Raw genomic sequence first — 6203 nt, 5'->3', positions numbered from 1 at the left:
CAACCCTTCCAAAGGCGGGAACTGCCAGCAATCTACAGCGGAGAGCTGAGAATCCTAAGTAAGTCAGAATAGCAGCTGGAAATAGGCTCCCAACAGAACCCAGATCAGGCATAGACTCTCTCTACCAATACAGAATCAGCAACCAAGCAAAGACAGACACACCAAAACAAAATTGAAGAGTAGTCTCCTGAACCTCCATGCGAAAATCACAGAGAAATATCACAAGGTTTACCACCACCCAGGACAGCAAGCTAACCTCAAATGCCAGCAGCCACGCAGGGGAGAGCCCCAGTGGGAGCAAAGCATGAATGGAAGACAAAAGCTACATCCAAGGGTTGCTGGAGGCAATGACTCAAGAAATAAAGCGAGAAATTGATCAGAAATTGAAAGAGCACATGGATGAACTAACAAAAGAGATACAGGGTATCAAACAAGAGATGCATGCAAAAATAGAAGCTGCACAAACCTCAGTAAGAAGTGAGATAAACGCCAAATTAGAGGTAATGCATACCTCATTGAGAGGTGAGATCAGTACTCTGAGAACCAACATTGAATCCATAAAGGGATCCATTTCCTCCATGCAAACCACAATCGAATGAACAGAGTGAATGAAATGGAAGGTAGAGTGTCAGATACAGAAGACAGAATACACCAAATGGACCAAAGAGTGACAGATATGGCAAAATCACTCAAATTAAACCAAAGGGAAATTCAAGAGCAAGCAGATAATGCTAAAACATTTAACCTTCGCATAATCAGAGTGGACGAAGGTGAGGAATCCCAGAGCAAGGGAATGCAACACCTATTTAACAAGATAATCAATGAAAATTTTCCCCACCTCAAAAACGACCATCTTAACTACATCACAAAAACTTATCGAACACCCAACAAGCAAGACCCCAGGAGAAACACTTCTAGACACATTATAGTAAAAATGATAGATCTGAATAATAAGGAAACAATCCTGCATGCAGCAAAAATGAAGAAGGAGCTATACTACAACGGGAAAAAAGTTAGAATCACTGCAGATCTCTCCACACAAACAATGAATGCAAGAAAAGCCTGGGAAAGCACCATACGAGCCCTGAGAGCCAATAACTGCCAACCCAGACTAATATACCCGGCAAAGCTAGCATTCACATTCGATGGAGAACTGAAAATTTTAATAGCAAAGAAAAACTAAATGAATACATAAACATTAAGCCAGCATTACAAAGAATTCTAAGAGGGGGGATACAACCTGAAGAAAGCAACCAGGAACTGGGGCCTGCCCCAAACAGGCGTTACTCAAAGTCTAACTGAGCAAGCACAGGAGGAAAGGAAAGAAGAAAAACGTAGGAAAACGGAATGGCAGGGACAACAATGCATCTCTCTATACTTTCTCTTAATATAAATGGGCTGAATTCGCCAATTAAAAGAAAACGAACTGAGGACTGGATCAGAAAACAAGACCCATCCATCTGTTGCCTTCAGGAGACCCACCTCTCAGCCAAACATACAAACTCAGAGTGAAAGGGTGGAAAAGGATCTACCAATCAAACGCCCCCAGTAAGAAAGCAGGTGTAGCTATCCTGATATCTGACAAAATAAACTTTTCATTAAAATCAGTACAGAAAGACAAGGACGGACACTACATATTAATAAAGGGAACAATCCAAGAGGAGGATATAACCATCATCAACTTATATGCCCCAAATATTGGTGCACCCAGATATGTCAAAAAAATGCTCTCAAACTTACAGAATAAAATAGATCCCAATACAATAATACTAGGAGACTTTAACACACCACTCTCACCAAAGGACAGGTCTACCAACCAGAGGATTGGCAAAGAAGCTACCGAATTAAGAGAGGCCATACTCCAAGCGGAATTAACTGACATCTACAGAGTAGTTCACCCTAAAACAACACAGTACACATTCTTTTCAGCAGCACACGGAACTTTCTCCAAAATAGACCATATCATAGTTCATGCAAGGAACTTAAGCAAATACAAAGGGATCGACATAATCCCCTGTATCCTATCTGACCACAGTGGAATCAAGCTAGCTCTCAATAACAAAGCATACCGCAGAAATTTCTCTAATACATGGAAATTGAACAGCACACTCCTTAACAATGCCTGGATAACAGAAGAGATCAGAGAAGAAATAAAGTATTTCCTACAACTCAATGAAAATGAAAACACCTCACAAAGAAACTTGTGGGACACAGCAAAAGCAGTCCTGAGGGGCAAATTTATTGCCCTCAGTGCCCACATCAAGAGAATGGAGACAGACCAAGTAAATAATCTCATGTTGCAATTAAAACAGCTAGAAAAACAAGAAAAAATGGGACCTAAAGCTACTAGACGAAGCCAGATAACCAAATTAAAAGCAGAGATTAACAATTAGAAAATCAGAAAACCATAACCAAAATAAACCAAACAAAAAGCTGGTTCTTTCAAAAAATAAACAAAATTGATGGCCCATTGGCTAGATTAATTAAAAAAGAAGAGAGGAAACCCATATTAATAGGATTAGGGATGCCACGGGAAACATCACAACACGTACCCAAGATATCCAAACAATTCTAACAGACTACTTTCAAAAGCTATACTCTCTAAAGGAAGAAAATTGGGCGGAAATGGATGCATTTTTAGAGAAATACAAGTTGCCCAAACTGAGCAAAGAAGAAGTTAACCAATTAAATAAGCCAATATCCTATAATGAGATACAGGAAGCTATCAAAAGTCTTCCAACAAAAAAAAGCCCAGGACCAGATGGATTCACAGCAGAATTCTATAAGACTTTTAAAGAAGAACTAATACCCATACTCCTCAAGCTCTTCAGAGAAACAGAGAAGGAGGGAGCTATCCCAAACTCATTCTACGAAGCCAATATCACACTCATCCCCAAACCAGGCAAAGACCCAACCAAAAAGGAGAATTACAGGCCAATCTCCTTGATGAACACAGATGCAAAGATCCTTAACAAGATTTTAGCTAACAGAATCCAGAAACACATAAACAAAATAATTCACTATGACCAGGTAGGCTTCATCCCAGAGACACAGGGATGGTTTAACATATGTAAGTCAAGAAATGTAATCCAACATATCAACAAGAATCATGTCAAGAATCACATGATTATCGCCACAGATGCAGAAAAGGCCTTTGACAAAATTCAACATTCATTCATGCTAAAAGCTCTGGAGAAAATAGGAATAGAAGGAACATTTCTAAAAACAATAAAAGCCATTTATGACAGACCAATAGCCAATATTATACTTAATGGGGAAAAGCTACAACCAATTCTCCTAAAATCAGGAACAAGGCAAGGGTGTCCACTGTCTCCACTCCTCTTCAATATAGTCCTAGAACCCTTAGCCAGGGCAATAAGGCAAGAAAAAGACATTAAAGGGATCTGCATAGGGAAAGAGGAAGTTAAACTATCACTTTTTGCAGACGACATGATACTATACCTCCACGATCTCAAAAACTCTATCCCCAAACTCTTAGAAATCATAAATCACTTTGGCAAAATAGCAGGATACAAAATAAACCCACAAAAATCAGTTGCCTTCTTATACACTGATAATGTACAGGAAGAGAGGGAAATAAAGGGAGCAACCCCATTCACAATAACCTCCCCAAAAATAAAATATTTAGGAATTAACCTAACCAAAGATGTAAAAGAACTATTTAATGAGAACAATAAAAAGTTAAAGAAAGAAATTGCAGAAGACACTAGGAAATGGAAAGACCTCCCATGCTCCTGGATAGGGCGACTTAATATAGTAAAGATGGTAATACTTCCAAAACTAATATTCAAATTCAATGCAATTCATATTAAAATCCCAATGACGTACATCACTGAAATACAGAAAACAGTCCAAAAATTCATATGGAACAACAAAAGACCTAGAATAGCCAAAACAATTCTAGGGGATAAAGACAATATTGGAGGGCTATCCAGGCCGAACTTCAAACTCTACTACAGAGCTATAATAACAAAGACAGCATGGTACTGGCACAAAAACAGACCTGAAGACCAATGGAACAGAATCGAAGATCCAGAAATAAATCCACAGGCCTACACCCAGCTGATATTCGACAAAGGAGCCAAAGACATACAATGGAAGAAACACAGCCTCTTCAACCGCTGGTGCTGGGAAAACTGGGCAGCCACATGCAGAAATCTAAAAGTGGACCCCAGCCTATCACCATGCACCAACATCAACTCAAAATGTATTAAAGACCTTAACATTAAACCTGAATCTCTGAAAGTACTGCAGGACAGAGTAGGAGATACACTTGAACTAATAGGCACAGGAAGGAACTTCCTGAACAGAGTCGCAGGGTCACAACAAGTTGGAGAGAGACTAGACAAATGGGACTACCTTAAAATAAAAAGCTTCTGCACAGATAAAGCTATCGCAACCAAGCTAGAAAGACAACCAACTAATTGGGAAAAAATATTTACCAGCAATATATCAGACAAGGGGTTAACATCCTGTATATACAGGGAACTCAAGAAACTAATCCCTCCCAAACCAAACAAACCAATTACTAAATGGGCAAGGGAACTAAAGAGGGACTTCTCAATTGAAGAAATAAAAATGGCAAAGAAACACATGAGGAAATGTTCATCGTCCCTGGTGGTGAAGGAAATGCAAATAAAGACAACCCTGAGATACCACCTTACCCCAGTCAGAATGTCCCACATCCACAAATCAGCCAACGACAAATGCTGGAGGGGATGTGGAGAACAAGGAACGCTATTGCACTGCTGGTGGGAATGTACACTTATACAACCACTTTGGAAAGCAGTCTGGAGGGTCCTTAGAAAGCTAAAGATTGACCTCCCTTATGACCCAGTCATACCACTTCTAGGCATCTACCCTGAACAACAGGAACCAATATACAAGGACACGTGCACCTCCATGTTTATTGCAGCATTGTTCGCAATAGCTAGGATATGGAAACAACCTAGATGCCCCACCACAGATGAATGGATCCAAAAATTGTGGTATCTATACACAATGGAATAATATGCAGCCATTAGAAATGACAAAATAATGGCATTTGCAGGGAAATGGATGGAGCTAGAAGGAATCATGTTGAGTGAGGTAAGCCAAAAATGAAGAGACAAACAGTACATGGTCTCCCTGATAAGTGGATGCTAAATCCAAAATGTTAGGTGATATGACAAAACTAACAGGACTTAAGAAACAAAGAACTCCCACTCATCTGGTTGAACCACTACCAAATATCCCCATGCTGCTGATCACATATATGGTATATAACATGTGAGCACCGTTATATATTACAGACTGTGATAGACAATTTGCTCCAGGAAAGTTAGAATGAACTAGTGACTTTAAATGAGCATCATTATTCCACAATACTGTGAATTTCCGGAAATTATGTAATCACTTAATCACAATCAAAAAAAAAAAAAAGAACCTCGGGGAAGGGAGGAAGGGAGGGGATAGTAGGGGGAAAACAATGGAGGGGGTAACAATGTTCAAGAGGAAGTGTACTCATTACCTCACTCATGTAACTGTAACCCTCTGTATAGTATCTTTACAATAAAAAAATAAAAAAAAGAAAAAAATTAATTGCAAAAATAGCAGGATACATCACCAAGAGCCGTAAAAAAGTCCTCTCTGTTAATAATTTATTAGTCTGTAATTGCACAGATTGTGTTTTCAAATAATCCGCTTTTCAAATATAATGCAGCCACAGAGGGCCATGACTTCATTTTTTTAAGACTAAAACGTCTCATTCCTGTATAATGTCCCATTCATAAATGAGTGGAATCAAAGTCTCTAGTGCCCCTGACGATGAGGCCCTCCCTTGCCAACCACTGGGAAAAATAAATACTACAAAATTCAGTAGGAAGCCACCTTGTTTGGCCAGCTTCACTCTTCCTAGCTCTAAATTTCCCAGGATTTTCCATTTCATGAATCTCGTATTTTCTCCCATAAGCCCAGCCAAGATGGTTACACTTTCTCAATTCTCTTTGCTCACATCCTTATAAAAACAAGTCATTTAAGGATACAGGTGGACCCGTTGCAACAATGAGAAGTACAAGTTTTCATGTTGAAAACGAACTTTATAATTTTGGTGGGAGGGAGGATTGGGTGGGGGGCAGAGGGAGACTGGGAAGGGATGTGAAGGGTAAACAAAGGAGGAGGCTGCAAGGCTTGATAAGAAATGT

This window comes from Dipodomys merriami, unplaced genomic scaffold (genome assembly GCF_024711535.1).
Source record: "Dipodomys merriami isolate MVZ:Mamm:240054 unplaced genomic scaffold, mDipMer1.0.p SCAF_846, whole genome shotgun sequence".
In the NCBI taxonomy this organism is placed as follows: domain Eukaryota; kingdom Metazoa; phylum Chordata; class Mammalia; order Rodentia; family Heteromyidae; genus Dipodomys; species Dipodomys merriami.
The sequence above is the reverse complement of the archived record's forward strand: the minus strand, read 5'-3'. Positions refer to the sequence as shown.